This window comes from Saccopteryx bilineata, chromosome 7, assembly GCF_036850765.1.
Source record: "Saccopteryx bilineata isolate mSacBil1 chromosome 7, mSacBil1_pri_phased_curated, whole genome shotgun sequence".
NCBI lineage: Eukaryota > Metazoa > Chordata > Mammalia > Chiroptera > Emballonuridae > Saccopteryx > Saccopteryx bilineata.
The window spans coordinates 60,892,020-60,914,934 of NC_089496.1; the positions used below are offsets into that span (position 1 = coordinate 60,892,020).

At 48.6% G+C, this 22,915-nt stretch overlaps 1 protein-coding gene across 1 annotated transcript in view; it reads left to right on the forward strand.

Moving 5' to 3' along the window:
* The window catches only part of GABRG3 (gamma-aminobutyric acid type A receptor subunit gamma3), a 189,362-nt gene that overhangs the window by 87,669 nt on the left and 78,778 nt on the right, over positions 1–22,915 (forward strand). The window lies entirely within an intron of this gene.

Below are 22,915 nucleotides of genomic sequence, written 5' to 3' on the forward strand. Positions count from 1 at the left end.
TCAACACCACCACCCACCTGCCCGCCCGCCCCTCCTGGACCTTCCGTCTGTGGCTGCTCCCCCGTCTGCATTGGGAATGGTCCTTCTGTCCCTTCCTGTCTCCCTCCTCCCCGAAGGTGGTCAGGGGGTGGCGAGAGTCACGTCCTATTAAATGAAGACTATAACTGGGAAACTCTCGTAAAAAAAATCTCTCCATTTCAGAAAATGACTGGGCTCCCCTATTTCTCTGCGCACAAAAAAAGGGGGGGAGGGGCCACACACTCCTACCTGAGAAGCTCAGGGTAGGTTAGCAGGGCAGCCGTGCCAAGTTAGAGACCTGGATGGTCTGGAACAAAACTGCCTCACCGGCCTGACCTGTGGTGGCGCAGTGGAGAGAGCGTTGACCTGGAAACGCTGAGGTCGCCGGTTCAAAACCCTGGGCTTGCCTGGTCAAGGCACATATGGGAGTTGATGCTTCTTGCTCCTCCCCCCTTCTCTCTCTCTCTCTCTCTCTCTCTCCCCCTCTATAATGAATAAATAAAATCTTTAAAAAAACAACAACTGCCTAACCCAAGCAAGTCGTGGTAGGTAGTTGCCCCAGTAGAGCCCAAGCTCGACGTCAATCAGGCATTCCTGATTCGCCTTCCCCGTGCAGTGGGACATCCTGCTTATCAGCAGGGCTGGCAGCCTCTTCGAGACTACTCTTGAGGAGGTATGAGTGTTATAAAGTACCACACCCCAGATTCTGAAAGGCACCATACTTCACTTCCTCGAGTCCACATAGAGACACTCAGTCCAGATAAAATTTTTTTTTTTGTATTTTTCTGAAGCTGGAAACGGGGAGAGACAGTCAGACAGACTCCTGCATGCGCCCAACCGGGATCCACCCAGCACGCCCACCAGGGGGCGATGCTCTGCCCACCAGGGGGCGATGCTCTGCCCACCAGGGGGCGATGCTCTGCCCCTCCGGGGCGTCGCTCTGCCGCGACCAGAGCCACTCTAGCACCTGAGGCAGAGGCCAAGGAGCCATCCCCAGCGCCTGGGCCATCTTTGCTCCAATGGAGCCTTGGCTGCGGGAGGGGAAGAGAGAGACAGAGAGGAAGGAGAGGGGGAGGGGTGGAGAAGCAGATGGGCGCTTCTCCTGTGTGCCCTGGCCGGGAATCGAACCCGGGACTTCCGCACGCCAGGCCGACGCTCTACCACTGAGCCAACCGGCCAGGGCCCAGATAAATTTTGAAGAGTTTTATTAAAGGAGGAAATTTTAAATATGCTGGCCGCATATGGCTGACACGGGGCATCTGCAGGCCCAAACCGTGCAGTCCCCAAAAATAGTTGAGGGGCTGCTTATATACCCTTGATCACACACGGGCGGGGGAGAGCGTGACATCATGGCACAATTATTAACAAGATTATAACATTTGTCTAAGGGGTACACAGAAACATTAAGACTTTCAAGGTAACACAATCAAAGACGTTTACAAATCTTTCAGGGTTCCTCTTCCCTCACTAGCCTTGAGGTATTTTACTCTCAAGATTCCAGGAAAGGGAGGAACTACAATCAATGCCAGGTGGTATGTAAATTCTGCCTCCTATTGAAAGAGAAGAAGTTTCTCAGTTAACCTTAATCCTTTCAGAGAACTTAAAAACCAAATGACCCTAGTCGTCCTTGTAAGTCAGGAGACTTCTACGTTCCTTTTCCTCCACTTTCCAAGGAAAGGACAGGAAAGCCTGACCTTTTCCTCATAGAATATCAACCTTAGTTTGCAGCTTTTTGGTACCTTACAACATGAGGATGCTACTCATCAGTGCCGAGACCAGCTGCCACCAGAGGAAAGTCATGAGACCAACACACAAGTTAGTTGCAAGAGTCACACAGGCAGTTTATTACTCACAAATCCTTTTGGCGTGCCTGGGTACAGTTTAGGGGGGCCCCCGTCGGCGTGCTCCTCCCGGCTGTCATTGGTCAGAGCTCAGAGCGGCGTGGAGATGGTCCACGTTCACGTTGGAGTCTGGGTGTCTACCGCAGCGGGGGGGGGGGCCCTCAGCCTTAGTACCATTTCTGGTCAACGCCTTCTACCAGGTATCCATCTACCCACCTTTTTGGGAGTTCCTCACAGGGAGCCCTTTTTATGTTCATCTACTGAAATGTGACATCAAGCCACTTTTAAGATGTTCTCTAGGGAAACCTCCTGTCTCCGTCAACCCACAGAGTTATGACATCAAGCCACTTCTTATCTATATGTAACTTCACACACGCCCTAACTGGGCCCTGGCATGAAGGGCGGAGTCTGTTTATCCTATCTGTACCCACTAGATTAATTCCTATCCAGACAGCATAACTTTATTTCATTTCCTTAATTAATTTTAATATTGTATTCTAATTAATTTTTATATTTTTTCTATATTTCTCTATATTTAATTACTATATAACCTTATATTACTGCAACATTAGGCACGCCCTTAGGCCGGTACCTTTCTTGAAAAAGGTCCATCTTGACCGGCCCGGAGCCTCTCTGTCTTTTTCTGCAGGAAGGATAACATCCTTTCGGAATATCAGGCTAATTTCCTGTATCCCAGATCCCCTCCCTGCACCAAAGCAGAGACCACAGCATTCCTGATTGTTACCGTTACCGGGTTCATGGTTAACATGTAGCTGTCTTCTCCCCACCAGCATGAAAAGAAGCATGTGTCTAGTTGGTTGACTTTTTTTTTTTTTTTTTAACCCAAATTTCAGAGACTTCCCTGATTTGCTCTCTCTGCCTCCCTCATCCACCACCAGCAGATTTCAGGGAACGCCCCTCACGCCTCCTCCTTTGATTCCGATGTATAAAGTACGGCGCAGAACGGCAGTTCTCTGGAGCACTTTCTCAATCAATTCTTTGAGATTTTGCTTCTGCAGGTTATTTTAGGTGGGGGGAGGTCTTCTCAGATTTCTCCCAAATGGGATGAAAATGGAATGGAAATGGTAGTGTTGAGTCATTCATTACTTGCTCTTATGTAAGAATTTTCATTTCCTCCCGGGAAACGGGGGTTTCGGATGCAGTTCTCCCCGTTCTCTTAACGCTATAAGGTGGTCCTGATTTACATTCTCGGGCTTGCCCTCTAATTGTATTCAGATACATTACCGTGTCTTTATTATAATACTAATAAGGGATTTGTTATGCAGGCGATGTCAGATTTAATCATTTAGTGCCAATGCTCAGAAAAGCCTTTATGCAAACCCCTAATGAAGAGCATTATCAATGACTGAATGATTTTTTTCTCTCTGAAATTTAAACACCAGAACAGCAGCCCCTTACAGACCCACGGGGGGCCTCCCACTACTCTGTGATAGAGTCATCTTCTGAGCTCTCCACACTTTGTTAGGGATGAGATCGTCCTGTTCTGAGAGGGAATGAATTAGGCTCAGCGAATTATCTTGCTGGGCAGGTGGGGGAAGCGTCCAGCAGGACCCACAGCCAGAGCAGGACGGTGCACATGTGGGCGCTAAGGACCCTCCATAGGAGGCTACAAGACCAGGAGCAGAAAGTAGGGCAGGTGTCCTGACTACGAATGACATTGAACCCTGAGGGTGACCATCCCCCCTCCCCATGAGTTACCCGATTTGAGCGTGTTACTTTGTAGCTAGTCAATACACTTTTAAAAATCGCATACTATTTCCAAACAATGGACACAAGAGTAATGAAATAGTTTCGCTTCCCTGTGGATTATCTAAACAGGTAATTTTCCACTATTCCTGACAATATTCTTAATGATTTAAGAGTAAATAGGAATTATGACTAAATTGTATTGATGGACAACACAACACTTTTTTTTTTTTTTCCAGAGATCCATGTCAAAGATAAACAGATACATCTAGAACAAGGTAGCTGTCATTCGCTCAAGGTTGAATATCATTGGCCCTGGCCTGGTAGCTCCATTGGTTAGAATCATCGCTTTGATACACCAGGGTTGTCAGTTCATTCCCCGGTCAGGGCACGTACAAGAATCAACCAATGAATGAAGTAGAACAACAAATTGATATATATTTCCTCTCTCTCTCTCTCTCTCAAAATATAAATCATTACATTGAAAAAAAAAGTTTTGAATAAAAAATAAATAAAAGTTGTGTATCATTGATTACACGTGTCGAAGCCATTAAAATCATAATGCTCTCTAACTTCTAAAGAAACAACTAGCAAAGCTTTCTTAGCATCTGTATTTTTTTTTTTTTTCATTTTTCTGAAGCTGGAAACAGGGAGAGACAGTCAGACAGACTCCCGCATGCGCCCAACCGGGATCCACCCGGCACGCCCACCAGGGGCGACGCTCTGCCCACCAGGGGGCGATGCTCTGCCCATCCTGGGCGTCGCCATGTTGCGACCAGAGCCACTCTAGCGCCTGAGGCAGAGGCCACAGAGCCATCCCCAGCGCCCGGGCCATCTTTGCTCCAATGGAGCCTTGGCTGCGGGAGGGGAAGAGAGAGACAGAGAGGAAAGCGCGGCGGAGGGGTGGAGAAGCAAATGGGCGCTTCTCCTGTGTGCCCTGGCCGGGAATCGAACCCGGGTCCTCCGCACGCTAGGCCGACGCTCTACCGCTGAGCCAACCGGCCAGGGCTAGCATCTGTATTTTTTAATGGATCTTAAGTAATATTACATTGGGGCAAATGTTCTAATAAAGACATAACTCTGGCTCAACGCCCAAGGGTTTCAAACGTAGCATCCCTTGTTGCCTTGCATGAAAATAACGGCAGACCCAATGGGGCAAATAGTGTGTTCAGCACCATCACGATCGTTGAGCGGAAGTTTGCCAAGGCCTGACCTAGGAAGATATTTCTTTTTCTTTTTTCTCGTTTTATAAATAAGGAAAGTAAGAGGAGGATAACAGAACCTGTGTGACCCGAACGTACGATGGCGTGGAGTGCCGTTGTCACTTGCAAAGCCTTCTTTACGCTAGAGTGTGCGGGCAGACACGTGCACATGAGTGTGTCGCACAGACCTGGCCTGTCCCCCTGAGCCCCGGAAGCTGGCCTTTCAGTAAAACCTCCCCCCTGTCTTCCTCCAGCCCTCCAGTCTCGTTGTGCTTGTCCCCTGCCCCCCCACCAACCCCTCTGCAGAAACACTCCCCTTCCTCTGGGCCACGACTCCGGCCACCACTGGTGGGTTTTCTCACTCACCACCTCTAAGAACCTTGAGTGATGGCTTGACCTGCCACGGATTCAGCCCCCTGTGACATTTCCAAATGTCCATCTGATCCCCTTCTTTGGGGGAGAGAGGAAAGAGAGAGAAGCATTGTTCCGTGTAGTGGCGCTATTGATCGCATCTCATGTGTGCCCTGCCTGACTGGGACTCGAACCGGCGACCTTGTGTGTGTGTGGGGGGGTGAGACTTGATGGGGGCTTGAAGAACTGGTGACCTTGGTGCTCCGGGGTGGCACTTTGTCTTCTGTGGCCACCAGCCAGGGTTCGGGGAGCTCTTCTTAAGATACAATCCCAACCGTGACATTCGAAAAATAGTTTCAGCCTGACCAGGTGGTGGTGCAGTGGATAGAGCGTCAGACTGGGACAGGGAAGACCCAGGTTTGAAGCCCTGAGGCCGCAGACTTGAGCGCAGGCTCACCAGCTTGAGCGTGGCATTGCTGGCTTGAGCCCAAGGTCACTGGCTTGAAGCCCAAGGTCGCTGGCTTGAGCCCAAGGTCGCTGGCTTGAGCAAGGGGCCACTCTTGTTCCCTGGTCAAGGCACATTTGAGAAAGCAATCAATGAACAACTAAGGTGCCGCAACGAAGAATTGATGCTTCTCATCTCTCTCCCTTCCTGTCTGTCTGTCCCTATATGTCCCTCTCTCTGTCTCTGTCCAAAAAAAAAAAAAGTTACATATTTTAGGAGAAACACAGGCTGTGGTTCCAGGTCACGCTAGTTCCTCAACAGGGCTTCACACAGCAAACACCGGCTGAGGCAGATTCGTTGAACGGACATAAAACAGCTCCCGGGTATCACTGGTTGAGTCGTTGAGATCCTAGAAGGAACTCCCCGGAAGGAGGCGTCGCCTAAGCATCACACATCAGACCGTAGCTTTCCGTGTTTTCTACAGGGACGGCAGGCTTGGCGTCTAGGGAACCGGGCGATGCCGACCGAAGGCGGGTCACCATGCCGCCTCAGTTCCCGAGGGCCGGCCAGTCGCGTTGTCATGCTCTGGGCTTTGAGAATCGGACTGTGGGTGAAATCCGCACAGGGTGAAAACTGCCCAACATTCTGCCTGCGTCTGTGCCTTCTGCTGTCATTTAGAAAAATGCCCTCATAAAAGGCAGAAGCTTTCTCTGGTATAAGCTCTGAGCAGGCCAGCAGGAGCCCCGACCCACGGTGTGATGCTCGAAGCCGCAGGGGCCCAGAGCTGGGGAGACAGCAACTCCATTCCCAGCTCGCTGTCACCCCGTGGGCTTGCGACTCCAGCTGCCACTCTGTCCCCGGGGTTATCTTTACTTATCTTTACGGGGGAAGGGAACACGAGGAGGAATCGTCTCTGCTCTGCCCTGAGCTCACTTCCAGTTCTCTTCATTCCCTAGCGTCTCCCGATAGCTCCAGTTTCACTTTGGGGGAGAAGGATCAAGGATGGGGTGAGATTCTAAATCTCCTGCGTTGACGGAGTCGTTCTCAGAGGGTCGTATCATTTTCCAGTGGACTTTCCTTCTTTCCCCCTCGTGATGAGAGAGGTGACCTCATCTAATGCTTGAAATTAATTTTTGCAAATTGCTGACGGCATCGTTGCTTTGGCCGTGAAGACGCTTTGGGTTCCCGCCCAGAAGTCGTGTTTCTGTGTCGTTCTCCGAGAAGCACGGGTCTCAGCCGCCCACCCCCACTGTTCATCAGGTGCCCGAGGAAACAGTGTCAGGTGGGGGTCAGAGCTGGGGGCGAGGACCAAGGAGAGACATTCAGGAATGAGGGAGGCGGAGGCAGGGCAGGCTCAGGGGACGGGTCTCTCCGGAGCATGCAGATCTCGCTGGCAAAGCAAAGGCAAGGGTCCCCAGGGACGGGGGAGCTCAGGCCACTGTTCACAGTTGTTGGGCAGATAAAATGTATTATGCTCACTTTGTTTAAAATGGCGCTGCCCACGTGGAGGCCGTTGCCCAAGTGATATTAATGTGTGTCTCTGAGGGCTGTGGGCAGGCAGGATCCTTGTAGCCTGGGGCTTGGTTTTAGGACTAAGCCTTTCCCACCCTTTTTGATGTGGGGTGGTACAATCCCATCATGCGTCAGATAAGTTACTTTGTATTAGAGCAGGGGTCCCCAAACTTTTTACACAGGGGGCCAGTTCACTGTCCCTCAGACCGTTGGAGGGCCAGACTATTAAAAAAAACTATGAACAAATCCCTATGCATACTGCACATATCTTATTTTAAAGTAAAAAAACAAAACGGGAACAAATACAATATTTACAATAAAGAAAAGTAAATTTAAATCAACAAACTGACCAGTATTTCAATGGGAACTATGGGCCTGCTTTTGGCTAATGAGATGGTTAATGTGCTCCTCTCACTGACCACCAATGAAAGAGGTGCCCCTTCTGGAAGTGTGGTGGGGGCCGGATAAATGACCTCAGGGGCTGCATGTGGCCCGCAGGCCGTAGTTTGGGGACCCCTGTATTAGAGACTTCCCTATTTTGTATATTGGATTAAAGGTTTTGATTTCTACACTATAAAATGGGGGCAGAACGGGAGCTTGCTCTCTTGGTTCCTGAGATTAGAGAGATCAGAGCAGAGAGCAAAGAGAGGTCACGTGGAGGCCAGGAGAAGCAGCCAAGATGGCGGAGTGCTGAGTGAGAAGCCAGTTTGTGCAGAGAGAAGGAAGGAGATGGGGAACAGAGGTGAATAAGTCTGGTGAGCTAGAAACCTTTGATTCTAGGAAACTCAGATAAGTCAGTAGCTTTGTGAGCACTGAATGAGTGGGTTTTGGAGCCCAGTGTGTGTTTTTACTTGCCCGCCGGGTGCAAGCTAGGATTAAAGATGATGACCCACCAGTTTTTGGCTCCGTTGTTTCTTTACCGACTGTCTGAATCCAGTGCGAACCTGCATGGGCCAGGCTGCTGTGATGGTGGCCTTGGCCACTGGCTTTACACAGTGAAGAGGGTCTTGATTGTTCTGAGTAAGTTTCTCTTCTGTGCCTGAGCCAGGAAAGTGGCGCTGTCTGGTTTTAACATAAGGATTTTCTCCAGGGGGCCACCGCGTCCCACGGGACCAGATCACAGTCCGGCAGAGGCAGAGCACAGGTTGCAGGGAGAAGTGACCCATCAGCCCTTGGAAGGAAAGGGGGAGAGAAGGTGGGCTGAGGGTGAGCCACACCCCGAGTGAGCGGGAGGCCCCCTCGGAGCTGGCCCTGGCACCGGGTCACTGGGGGGCCTCCAGGCTTGTTCAGGACGAGCTCCCCGGATTCCCCAGGTGGAGGCTCCTTGTCTGGGCAAACCTTTGATCAGCAGAGCAGGTGGAACGGCTTGATCTATAAGCCGGACTTTGAAACGTCCCCTGAAATCAACACCCAAGAGTCCGGCGTGGGGCTGGCAGTCGGCGTCCCCCAGCTGTCCCCCTCACGCCACACCTTCTCCCCACTTTTCTTTGGTGAAGCCAGACCACCGAGCAGCGACCAATTCAGAGAAGTCAGGCTCATCCGGTCCTGTCAGGCTTGTCCACTTCTCCAGAAATAGCGACGTGACCAACACCGGATCAGTGAAGCAGTAAATGACTCAGAGACGCTTTGTGCCCATGAAAACAGTCTCTGAACGGGAAGCTATCCCATCTAGAACTGTTAGGGAACTCAGAGGCGTGAGTTCCCGGGAGGAGGGCTGATAAAAGCAGAAGGGAGAAAGTGGCTGTAATTCATAATTCGTTTTTTACACTGGGCTTCCAGACAGCAAGGGAGTGCTGGTCATTGATCATGTTCATAGCATGTTTTGAAGAGGAAGTAAGTTTCTTTGATGATTTTTTTTTCAGGGGCGTTTAGAAGAAAGAACCCAAGGTTCACTCACGCACGTTCGTGAAATAGACTAGATTTTGGAACTCTCGCTGGTTTGAATTCTAAGTGGCGTGAACGTGTGTCATGAAGCGGCTCCTCTGGCAGCTTGGTGACTCCCCCCCGCCCCTTGACCTTGGGTGGCGCTGGGTGGGGGAGGGCGGAGACAGACAACATGCCCAAAGGGCAGAGCCAGGCTGAGGTCCAGGTCTGGTGCCTTCAAGGTGACAGGTTCAGGGGCCGCGCAGTGCTCTCTGTGCAGCTGTGTCCCCAGCAGTGCCAGAATTACTCAGAAACGGAAAACGTATCTGGTGACTTCTCTCGAGTGGTCAGTAAGTGTGGAAGGCAGAGCGACAGACCACCCTTCCTCCACCAAATGTGCTCGTGTCCTGAGCCCCGGACCCCGAGATGACACGGTGTTTGACGGCGAAAGGGACTTTGTAGATAGGAGAGGTTTAGGGGCTCGAGGTGTGGGGAGGTGGCCCTGGGCCCTCTAGGTGTGACCGGGGACTGACGTTATCTCCTGGTTTGCGAGCATGTAGACTTCAGCCAGCCCCCGGTCACCATCCTCCTTCCTACGCCCCGCTTCCGTACATTGGGGGGTTTTCTTTTTAGCTTCCACACGTAAATGAAATCGCACGGGGCTTGTCTTTCTCTATCCACCTCATCGCATCGTGCGTGAAGCCCTCAACATCCCGCCCATCCGCCTTATCGCAAGCGGCAGGGTGTCCTTCTCTTTCGTGGCTGAATTAATTCTATAGAGCCGCATTTTTAAAAATCCATTCATCCCTTGAGCCAAAGGAAATGAAGCAAGACAGAGAAGAGAGAGCTGCATTCACATTTTTATTGCAGCGTTATTCACAATAGCCAACAGGCAGAAATAACCTAAAATGTCCATCCAAGTATAACCTTCTTTTTTTAAAAAAATTTTTTTAAAAGTGCAAGACAGACTCCCGCATACGCCCCGACCAGGATCCACCCAGTAAGCCCACTAGGGGGCGATGCTCTGACCATCTGGGGCCGTTGCTCAGCAACTGAGCTATTTTAGCACCTGAGGCAGAGGCCATGTAGCCATCCTCAGTGGCCGGGGTCAACTCACTCCAACGGAGCCATGGCTGTGGGAGTGGAAGAGGAGAGAAAAAGAGAGAAGGGAGAGGGGGGAGGGAGGAGAAGCAGGTGGGCGCTTCTCCTGTGTGCCCTGACCAGGGATTGAACCCAGGATTTCCACACACCAGGCCAATGCTCTACCACTGAGCCAACCAGGAAGGGCCCTAGTATAACCTTCTAAAAAGTGGTTGCATGAGCCCTAGCCAGGTAGCTCAGTTGGTTAGAGCTTCATCCTGGTACACCCAGGTTGCTGGTTCAATCTCCAGTCAGGGCACATACAAAATGAATGCATAAACAAATGGAACAACAAATTAATGTTTCTCTCTCTCTCTCTCTCTCTCCCCCCCTTACTCTCTCTCTGAAATCAATCAATAAGAATTTTTTTAAAAAGTGGTTTCACAGCCTGAGAAGTGGCTTCCACATACCTGCCGGCTCCGAGTAACCCCTGGCAGCACGATGGACCATCTTCCTGAGGCCCTGGGTGGGGCACGCTGTCCTTAGAGGGCAGATATAAGGAGCTGGGGAGGAGGGGAGGAAGGGGGAGCCACACCAGTGAGTGTGAGCGTGACCCTGAGACCCAAGATCTCTTATCTGCAGAAGAAGGGAACTGTTGGAAGCCGAGGGTAGAAAGTGACTAAAATCATCATTATAGCAGCCAGTGATAGCCTCAGAGCCATATGCGGGGCATTGATTTGTCAGATCCTGGAGTCTAAAATCAATTGATCGATCGGTAGGTGCTTCTGTGGCAAACCATTATCTCGATGAGAAAGAGCTGGAAGAACCAACCTCCCTCCCTCCCTCCCACCCTCCCACCCTCATTCCTGTCCTTCTCCTTTATATGTTAATTAAATAAGTACATAGAATGCAGTCAATTAAACATATCTGATGCGTCGTGCACTGACATTACAACTGACAGAGACTTACAAGTGGAAACTATCCTATCATTCCTTATCTCTTTATACATATATATAATTATTTTATACATAGATATATAAACAACATGCTCACAGAAATTCGGGGACCAGGGAACAGGCAGCCACTCCAGGACTTTCAGCCTCTGTACAGTGCATTTTCACCAATGAAATACAAGTTGGCTTTGCATCTCATTTGCATAATTGAACAACTTTCTTTGACTTGTCATTTGCTTTTCTGACCTTCTTGTTTAATAAAAAAATAATCAAATGCTTGGTTTTTGTTTTATCACTTCATATTCATTTTGAAATATCCCCTAACTTTTGTGAGATATATATATATATATCTCTGTGGGGAGCATCTTCTTAATCTGAAAAATTATCAAAAGTGGTTTTTTTTTCACTTCAGCAAAGCATGCTATCAAATTGTCATGTTTCTACCTCAAAAATATAAAATAAAAGGCCTCCATTTTGTGAGTGCTCACCTGGTGGGTCCACACTGACATCTCTAGATTTATGGATTGATTGTTGAGACCCATGATCTCGTTTCTTCCCTGGGTTCCCTCTCCGGGGATCGCCAGGTCCCGCCTCTCCTGGTTCTGCTACCCAAAGCTTAGCTCCTGAGCCTTGATCCCTCCCGCCCTTCCAATGCATCCATCCCCGGGCAAGTCCATCTTGCCTTTCCACCCCATGAGTGTGGGGGACATCAGGGCTCAGAGTTGAGACCCACCAGCCATTCTCCCTCTCAAGTCCTTCCCTTGCCAAACCTCCCCACTAGCCTATAAGACAGAGAACCAAGCCTCACATCGGTGCATCCCACGGAGGCAGCAGCGAGCCACCTGCTTGTCTTTCAAGAGAGGGGACAACATGCAGCAAGTGACAGAGGCCAGCCTCTCAGAGTTTCAGTGAACCCTTCCAGGAGCTGTCATCTGTTTTCTCTTTGGAGGTCAAAGCGAGAGGTAGATGATGGAATCTTCTTCCCCCGTGAAGCTGGGCTCCATTAACCAGAGCCATCTCAGCACATCCCTTGCTCCCAAGAATACAGTTGTCGGCTGCAGCCGGGTGGTTCCGTGGATAATGCATCTATTTGCCTGGCACCTCAGAGGTCACAGGTTCAACCCCGGTCAGGGCACAAATGAGGAGCATTCAATGAGCGCACAACTAAACGGATCAACTAAGTGGAACAGCGAGTTAATGCTTCTTTCTCTCTGTCCCTCCCTCCCCACTCTCAAATCAATGAAAAAAACAAACAAACAAACACAAAAACAGCCTAAAGAACACAATTGTCAAAGAAAGATGTAAGGAGATGTGTCGATCCAAATAGGTCTTAGCGATTCTTTTCCAGGTGCCCATGTTCCCTATGAAATGAACAAGTCCTTTTTAGGATCTCTGCCGTTCACAAAAATGAGAGGGTATTTCAAAACGAATAGGAAGCGATTAAAAAAAGAAGCATTTTATTTTATTTTTTTTTATTAAACAAGAACATCAGAAAAGCAAACGACAAGTCAAAGAAAGTTGCTCGATGAGGCAAAGGAGATGCAGAACCCACTTGTGTTTCATTGGTGAGAATGCGCCGTACAGAAGGCTTTAAGTACCGGAGTGTCTGCATGCTCCCTGATCTTGAAAGCGCATTTTGAAATATCCCCTCATTTTTGTGAGCAGTGTCGTTCTACCTCGTCAGAGGGGTGACACCTGAGTAGTTTCCTTCCCCTAGCCCTTGTCACCCACCAGGTCCTCACCCGGTTGAAGTATCATCTTCAACAAACAATCTAGGAGTTTCCTAAGGATGCATGCCAAGAACCAAGAGGCAGTTAAGTGAGCCACTAAAAAAGGAATCTAACAAGCGTTCTGTTCAAATGAGCGAGTCATTCTGAGAAAATAGGCCACTGAATTATATGTCTTCTCTCTCTTCCTCTGCTGCCCATAGTGCTATTTTCTACACAAAAGAAACAATGGACAGTTGTGTCGGTCTGGCCCAGGTGAGAGCTACCGGTTTCTGTGTCAGCTGGGCTCTCGTTCCACTCAGAGCCAAGGACCTGTCCTTCTTAGGTCAGTTCCTTTCTGGACACGGAGTTCTCAGAGAGCCCACTTGCCTGAGTGAGGGGCTGTCACAGAGAGTTGAGCACGCCCCCCCCCACCCCAGGGGAGGTGTCAGTGGTCAAGACCCAGAGTGACAGGGACCATGAACTTCCCTGAAAGGGCGCCAAGAACAGTGCGGTACCGTGAGGCTGACCCAGAGAAGCAGAAATATCCCCTCAACACCAGAATTGCATTTCCTCAAGTTGAGCGATACATGGACCTCCACCCCAGCAGCTAAGCTGTATTGAGATCCGAGAAAATTCACTTGAAGTGGGTGATTCCGTTCTGCGCAGGCCGCTGGGACCTCGTTCCGTGCGGCCAGTAGCCATTAGGTCTATGACAGGAACGACGCTGGTAGCAACGTCAAGAGACTTGAACTCGTGAGACGCTCTCTCCAACAAGCAGGGGAAGCCCGGTTTTCGCCATTTCGGGAGCAGGTGGGGACGAGCGGGGCACAGATGGAAACCCAGATATTTCAAACCTTTTGTCGTCTTTCCGCCCACAGGAATCGTTGTTGTTTTAAATTGATGAACCAAGAAGTCTATGCCTAGGATTCATGTCTGCCAAATTAGGGGTGGTCCAATTAGGGCATGATTTCTTAAACCAATTCTTTTTCTCTGCCGGGCCATGCCTCGTTCACGCTTAGGCTGTGAGCCCGTTCCCACGTTGAGTCGACAAACACCGGCTACTGCTTTAGTCAGTTACAGTGTGGGTGACAAGTGCACGAATGTGAGAGAGAGAAACGCAGGAAAGGGGAAGGACCTGCCCTGATCCAGGGGTAGGTAGAAGAGTCTTTCCCAGGAAGTAAGGGTTGAGCTAACAGCCGGGATGTGACTAAGACCTGCGTGGGCAAGGGGTGGGCGCAGAGGTGGAGGAGTGGTCTCTTTGGAGGTAACAGCAGAGGGGAGATCCGGAGGTGGGTAGAAACATAGACTCGGGGACTTCCGGGGAAACTGAGACAGAGCCCAGCAAGCTTAGTGGTTGGGGAGTAAATGTAAGCATCTCGACTTGAAACACATACACCTGCTCTGGGATCTAAGTCCGGCACCTCTGTGCTCTCTGTTCACGATTCAATGAGCTGCGAGAGGTGCTTTGGATTCCGGGATGAGTTCTAGCAACAGTTTGTCAATGAAAAAAAAAAAAAATATATATATATATCCTGCATTTTGATTCCTCCCCACAATGGTTTGTAGCCCCCCTCGGGGTACATATATACCATACCTTTTTGTCACAGTTATGCCCATCCGTTCCAGAGACGTGGTGGTATCATCAATGGCATCGTTCTGAATTGGAGTTTTCAACTTGGGTGGCTGATCTATATACAAATACAATTCACCTTTGTACGTTTATCTCGTCTCCTGCAACCTTGCTATGTTCCCTCTTCCCTTTCCTGGATGATTGTGCCGGCTACAAATGGAAACCATCTGGGCTTGGACTTTTTTTTATTTTTTGGGGGGAGGGGACTCATTTTAACTGGAAATGCAGCTTTGAAAATATTCAGACTAGCTGTTTCTTGATTGAACTTTGGCAGCTGGTGTCTTTTTGGGAATTTGCTCATTTTTATCTCAGATGTCACTCGGAATAAAGTTGTTTGTAATCTTCTCTTATTATCTTTTAACATAAGTAGAATTGTAGCAGCACCACCCTCTCTTATTTTTGACATGGCTAATTTGTGCTGTCTTCTCTTTCCTGATCAGTCTGGCTACAGGTGTATGAATTTTATTTCTCTGCCAGAGAGCCAGCTTTCGGCTTGATTGATTTTCTCTTTTGCTTTTCTGTAATTACAGAGACTCAATAACTATAGAAATAATCAGACTCACTTTAGAATTTTATAGCTGCTTCAGAAATCTATATATACATATATATTTATAATTCTTTGATAAGCTAGTTATACTAACATTCCCAAGGTATTTGGCAACTGTCTGTGACTGATTAAAGTTAAAAATAACTCCTACGTATAAAAGGAGATCTGTGATTAGTGGCTTTGGATTCTAGGATAATTATGGCTGTCCATGAACTTGAAGTATATCACTTATATTGTCAGGGTGTTATCTCAACTTTACCATAGATGATTATGAGTCTTAAGTCTTGAATGCTTTGTATGTTTGTATCTGTGCTATGCCTGGACGTGTTTGAGCCCCAGATCAACCATCACACTCATTCCCTTCTACCATCTCTGCCTTTATAACCGAATCTCCTTGAAACCCATCAACCTGGTAGCAGGTACATGTCTTTTCTTTTCTTTTTTTAACAGAGACAGAGAGTCAGCGAGAGGGATAGATAGGGACAGACAGGAACAGAGAGAGATGAGAAGCATCAATCATCAGTTTTTCGTTGCGACACCTTAGTTGTTCACTGATTGCTTTTTCATATGTGCCTTGACCGCAGGCCTTCAGCAGACCGAGTAACCCCTTGCACAAGCCACCGACCTTGGGTCCAAGCTGGTGAGCTTTTGCTCAAACCAGATGAGCCCGCGCTCAAGCTGGAGACCTTGGGGTCTCGAACCTGGGTCCTCCGCATCCCAGGTTCGACGCTCTATCCACTGCGCCACCGCCTGGTCAGGCCAGGTGCACGTCTTTTTAAATGCCGGTTTCCATTCCACTTCCAGATGAAGAACTGCTGTTGGGCAGTCCATCCTAGAAATTTCTTATCGAATGAAAACATTGTACAGGAAATATCTATCTTGTCCTTTTGTAATAGTTCTTGATTTTTGTCAAAACCATTAAACTCCATGAAGATTTAAAAAAAACCCGCCACCAATGTACATTTGGGGCAGAGTTGAAAGTGTGACCTCGATTAATCCCACTCCACGCCTACGGATCTCTGCACTGTGGGGATGGCGTGTGTGTGTGTGAGAGAGAGAGAGAGAGAGAGAGAGAGAGAGAGAGAGAGAAGAAGAAGGAGGAGGAGGAGGAGGAGGAGGAGGAGGAGGAGGAGGAGGAGGAGGAAGAGAAGAAAAGGAAGTGAGTGGTACCTTCCAGGTAACTGACACCTGAAAGGTTGAGGCATGGGCCCACTGAAATTCAAACAGGTTTTCTCAGCCCTGGCTGGTTAGCTCAGCCCATGAGAGCAGCGTCCCCAGCCATCAAGGTTGCGGGTTCCATCCCTGTTCAGGGCACACACACGGGAAGTGACCGATGACCATACAACTAAGTGGAACAACAAATGAACGCTTCCCATTCTGTGTGTGTGTGTGTGTGTCTTCCTTCCTCTCGGCCTCTCTGAAATCAATCAAGCAAAGAGAAAGACCGCAGTTATCTGAACCTCCTTATTTCCTAGATAATAATTCATGTCACCTAACCCAAACTGGTGACTCCCGGTCAGTACGCTGCGCGGAGATGGTTGGGAAGCCTCCACGGAGGAGGGGCCGCGCTCTGCCAAGACGTTGCCATGGCTACCAGGACGCAACCTATCTCCGAGTAACAGCAGCAAACAGAAGCGCTATTCAGACAGAGGGACAAAGGGAACGGAAACCGGGGCTGTCGTCCATAGCATCGGGGAGATTGACCGCTGTGGGTAGAGGATACACTTTTCCCCATCCTCCTGATGCTGATGCCAGTCGATAATTCTGCTGGAGGAGAATTCGAGAAGATCTCGATCCCCAACTAATCATTGCCGGGCAGCCTTAGGGCACTGGAACGGCCTTCGTTTAAAATATCACTAAGGTGGGGGGGGGGGCGTGCTGTCAATTGGGGTGACTGACTCACAGGAGCTGAGGGGTTACTGACTACTGGGTTTTTTTTGGGGGGGGGGAGTGCTACAAAATTCAGAGAAAACTCCCTCCATCTGTTTGTGCCAAAGACTTAGGTCGGGGGGGTTGGGAATGGGTACAAGCTGAGGACTGAGTAGAGGGTAGAGAAGTGATATAGGCAGAATTAGATTTAGAATACACCTAGGGAATCTGGATAAGAATTGCAACATTACATAGCAAAAATCTGATTGAAAGAGAAAGAGGGAAATATAATTGATGTAGTCGTGTGAGTGTACTTATCCGGACAACTGCTGGAGAGAGGGGAGTGAAAGAAGCAGTCAGAGAGTCAGATTGGAGAGCAGGGCCCTGGCCAGGCAGCTCAGCTGGTTAGAGGGTTGTCCAGAAAATGCCAAGGTGGTGGGGTTCGATTCCCCATCAGGGTACGTATGGGAAGCAACCAATGAATGCACGACTAAAATGGAACATCAAATGACTGCTACCCTCTCTCTCTCTCTTTCTCTCTGTCCTTTCCTCTCTCCGTCTCTCTAAAGTCAGTCCATGAAAAAAATATTATTATAAAAAAAAAAAGGATTGGAGAGCTGGAAGACATGTCAGACATGTCATTCGTGCTCAGTTTGCAGGGAAGCGTGCACTCACGCACCTGTTTATTGAGCCTCTACTCATGTCCCAGCGGCTGTTTTGAGTGCCCGGAGTACATCAGTCATTTCAAACCTACAAGAAGCCCTGTCCTCCAGAGAGAACACGGACAAGAGAAAGGAAAGATGATAAATAAGAAAGCTGCTCGTGTGTGCCGTCTGCGCAGGTGCCAGGAAATGAAGCAAATGAACAGGACGGGGTGGCATGCGGGGTGGGGTGCCATTCACACCAAGCATCGGGAGTCTCTGCTGCTTTGGGAAGAGGCTGTTGACAGGCTGAGAGTCTGGGCAAAACATCTAGCCAGCCCTACAGGGTTAAGGACAGAAATTGGAGGCCAGGGCTCTGCAAGAAGGGGTCTAGCGAAACCTGTAAGCTTCGGGTTACAACTCCCAACATCTACGGACAGACGGACAGATGGATGGAAGGATGGATGGATGCACAGGTGGATGGACGAGTCAAAGTGCAGTAGGAATAAACCCAACCCTGATCCCAGCTTTGAAGACCGGGACAATGTCATTTTGGGGGAAGGAAAAACACAGCTGTCATTCTTTGCAGATCGTTAGCAAAAGCAGCTTGGAAGAATCTGGAAGTCAGAACTGTGTTGCGGACAACAAGCCTTCTAAAAGAAGCCCTCTCTTCTGGCTTGAGGAGTTGGAAGAGAACTCCGAATTCTTAGAGAGGCTAGACATCTGCCCCGTGGCCTTCCTCCCCACTGCTCCCGCTCTTTGACATCCGGGTCCCCAAGAAGAAGTTCTGTCCAAGGGATGGCGGTGGCGGCTTCTGAGAGTGAGAGACCTTCCTCCCCGTGTGCTAAACCTGCACTCCTGGGACTGAACCCTTTTTTTTCTTCTTCTTCTTCTCCCCTTGACCTCCCTACACAAGGGTAAGGACATGGATGTGTGGGGTTGAGCTCCGAGGTGCTGCTCAGACCTCTGTAAGAGAGAATGCAAAAAAGTCAAAAGGTATTAGGTAGACTGCAGAGAGGAAAGTAGTCAAGAACATGACCCCATGAAAAAAAAAAAAAAAAAGATGTCTTATCTGTTCCCGGTCTTACCTTGGCCTGTTTATTCATGGGTCTGATCCTAGCCTATCAGAGACTTGGAGAACTGGTCTACACAAGAGACTGCGCCTACGTGTCAGACGTGTGTAGGATAGGTCTGTGAAGAGCACTACAAAAGCTTAGTCCTCTCTCGTGCAACTTATATTGTACCTACAGGACACAGGGGACAGACAGCTGGAACCAGGTCGGATGCCTGCAGAAACCCAAAAATAAATAATTTCTATAGAACATAAGAAAAACCCAGAGGCGACAAGAAAAGACAAGACACACTGAGACCTCCCTCCCACCAGGCCAATGTGAAACAGAGGGCGGGATTACCTGACACAGATCGAGGCAGATCGTTTTAAAATACAAAATAAAACAGCTGTAATGATTCTTTTACAAGATGTTAAAATAAAAATGATCGGCACCAGCTGGTGGCTCAGCGGGTAGAGCATTCTCCTGGAGCGCCGAGGTCCCCGGTTCGATCCCGACAGGGCCAGCTCAACCTCTGGCGTTGCTGGTTCGATCCCGAGGGCATCTGCTTGACCCCCAGAGTCACCGGTTTGAGCCCCCCCCCCACTCAGGGCACATGTGAGAAGCCATCAGCGACACAACCAAGGAGAACAATGAGTTGATGATGCTTTTCTCTCTCTTTCTCTCTCTCCTTCCCTCTCTTCCTCTCTCTCTCAAAAAGAAAATGATCGGCAAATCAATAGATGATAAAAAAGAAACCAACTGGAGATTTTAGAAAAGCAAACTATAGAGTGAGCGAAGTTATATGTAAAAACTATAACTTAGAAGTTAGCACACCGGAGGGGGGGGAGAAAGCTGTGACAAGCACCCTCACCTCACAGCATGTGGATGAAAGTCGCCTATTAAATATGCAATACCCTAAGCATTAAGAGAAGCCAGCGCCCTTCGAAACGTGTGAAACTATACATATTCAACACCGAGCTCCAGAGCTAGAAAGCTCATTGCCGTTTCTGGAATATCTTTTCTGCACAAGTAAGTATTGCCGTAGGAGGAGCTGATTCTAAATATATTGGGGTGTTTGGAGACATTTCAGCAAAATCTGTTATGCAGAGATATTCCTATTAGCGTGAAAGTCTTGGGTAATTGGAAATTGGAACTTGAATGTGAAACAGTCTCATCCAAATCACTCTTTCCCTTCCTCTTCTGGTGACAAATGCCAGCAACATCACTGTGGTTTTTTTTGTTGTTGTTGTTGTTGTTTTTAATGCACAGAAATCCTTTTATTTGATGAAATTTTGCGCTTTAAAATAATCTCGGTAATATTCGCTATGGGTATGGGACGCATTCATTCACAAACGTTAATGCTTCTAGCTCTGCGACGAAGTCCGTGTGTACACCATGCAAGTGTATGTTTCATTTGGCTTTCCAAGTTTTTTTCTTTCAATATCCGTTCCTCCTTCTGTCGTTCAAATGACTTCGCTAGACTTTGAAAATACTCCAATTCTGATTCTTGCAGTTAGTTGTAGCATTCCACATCCTTCGACCTTAGGCGTGATGGGTTCCCTTTGAAAATGTCTAACGCACCTTGACAAGTGAATGATATAGTCCTGGTAATTATTTTTTTTATGAATTACCTTTACTTTTTCTGCTGTCTGTTTCATTGCCACTTGCAGCAACAACAACAACAATATATGTATAAAAATGACTCAGTTTTGTCCTCTAGTTGAAAAAAAATGCATCTTGTTATTGACACCATCTTTGGGTAGAAAAGTGGAGAAAATCATAAAAATCCACCTTAGACAGTTGTTGGGCAGATTAAAGAAATGGTATTTGTTCAAATAATTATCCTGCCTGGCATCAGGGTAAGAGCACAGGAAATGTGAAATGATTACTGAGGCTTTAAGCTGTCTAAGATTGTAAACTGTTATCACACTCGATGTTTCTGACTTACATACACTTTGCACGGGAGAGAAATTCCCCCACATGATGAGGAATTTAGTTCATTTACGAAGAGTTTCCAACGTGACACCTGACGTCCATCTAGGCTGTGACACTGGGACTGAGGCTCCACAGGGCCGTCCTCAGCACCTGGGGCTGATGTGCTCGAACCAATGGAGCCATGGCTGCAGGAGGTGAAGAGAGAGAGAGAGGGAGAGAGAGAGGGAGAGAGAGAGAGAAAGAGAGAGAGAAAGGGGGAGGGGTGGAGAAGCAGATGGTTGCTTCTCAAACTGGGAGTGCTATTGTATAAAGCAATGTTTATCACTTCTGCTAGTTTATATGAAAAAGTGGTGAATTCCAGCATTTTTGTTTTTTGTACTCCAGTTTCTAATTTAAAAGTCCTTCGTAGATATGTGTGGAGGGAGATTCATGACGTCCCAGAGATGTCTTCTTGTGATGTTCCAAAGGACTGCCTATCTAAGGAAAAAATGCCTCTCTTCTCTGACCTCCAATCCCTGAGCTGATCAGGGGTAAGCTGTGCTTATTCTTATTGTTCGAGGTCACCGGGTCTAAGCTCCAGCACAGTTCAGAGTCCCTGTCTATTTTTTAGAACTGTTTTCTGGGTCCTTCCTCATCTACTCAGTCCCTGCTTGCTGTCAATAAACAGGCACTTTTTTCCTTCTTTTCCAAGTGAGAGGATGGGAGACAGAGAGAGAGACTCTCACATGCGCCCCAGCCAGGATCCACTTCAGCAGCCCCATCTGGGGCCAATGCTCACAACCCAGCTATTCTTAGTGCCTGAGGTGGAAGCTCCACAAAGCCATCCTCATCATCCAGGGCCCATGTGCTCGAACCAATGGAACCATGGTTGCAGGAGGGGAAAAGCAGATGGTCACTTCTCCTATGTGCCCTGACTGGGAATCAAACCCAGGACATCCACACCTGAAACCTGTATAATAATGTTAACCAGGGTCCCCCCCCCCCCAATAAATGCAATTTAAAAAAAAGAAAAAAAGATGGAAGTGATGAGACCAGATGGAGGCGTTCACCAACATCGCAGCGGTGATCATTCACAGTGGTGTGTGTCTGTCACTCCAATGCCTTGTACACCTTAAACTTAACACAATGTTAGGTGTTGGTCTTATCTTAATTAACCTGGGGGAAATAAGCGTTCTCCATAGCCTTCATTCAAGTAATTTAAATAGGCTGTGTTTAGCCTATCTTGCAATACATCTAACACACACAAATTAAAAAAAAACACCACAGACGTCTGGAATCCTGATGCTTATGCTTGGTGACAGGAGAGAGAGCCCACCCCAGATCTTGCCGGGTGACAAACCAGAGAACACAAAATAAAAATCTTGCTGACTCCAGCACCCGTGTGGCTTCCTTTGCCAAGTATCCCTGACCAGTTCAGTATTCTGACCCCGGCGTGGTTTGCTTTGGTGGTGGGGGTCGGGAGTGTGAGGACTTGACCTCCGAAAGGGAGGTCACCTTGTCTTTCTGGAAGCCGGGGTCACCCGGAGCCCTGCCTAAGCGGACACTCACATGGAACCCCTTACGGAATCACGGTCATTTTCTCCATAGGCTGGGAAGCCACCTTCTTTTTGACCTTCCACTGTGTCTTTATAGAGTGCCCCACAGGGGAGGTTGTTCACATTCATCTCAGGTCGGGCACGCCCTCAGACAGGGGGGAGGCTGCAAAGCACAGAGCCCCACCTGCCTCCCAGACAGCCTCCTGGGCCCCCGGGGTCCTGCCCATCCTGACTCCTGAGGATCCCAGGAGAGTCCCGTTCTGTGCTGTGAATGCTGGGAGGCGCCCACTGTGGGTCTTTGCATCTGTGGTCTGCACCTCCTGTAGCAATCAGCACTCACCCCAGGGGCTGTTCATGCTGATCATTTTCTGTTGCTGACCTTGGTCTTACTGTTCCTTTTGACTGGCGTCATGTTATTCGAGAAGACTCCTTTTTAAAAAAAATTTTTTTTTAATTTATTAACTGATTTTTAGACAGAGAGAGAAGGGAAGGGAGAGAAACATCAGTTCCTTCCACATAGTCATGCGTTCATTGGGTCGACTCTGGAATGGGCTCTGACCCGGGGATTGAACCTGCAACCTTGGTGCATCAGAGATGATGCTCTAAACCAAGGAGCTACCCTACCCTACCCTGGCCAGGGCATGAGAAGCATGCTGAGCGAGAATAGTCGTAATTGTTATAAAAATGCCAGTATGTATCGGTCACTTGTTCTGTGCCAGGCATGAAGGGTCCTTCCTGGTCATTCCCTTTCTACTTTTGAACCCCGTCCGGAGGGGGGACCCCACTATTCCACCCACTTAACAGATGAGAGGACGGAGGCGCCTGCTGGACTGGTGAATGCGGCTCTGCCTCCACCCTCTGAATTCTGCTGCACATCATGTGTTTATGACCATTTAAGAGTGTCAGAAGCCTTCTCACGTGTGATCATACCATTGACCGATCACATGGATGGGCACGACTGGTTATCACTGTGTTGAATGTGTTTCCCTTTATTGAGCCAGGCTCTGCATTGAGCCCTAAGAGGA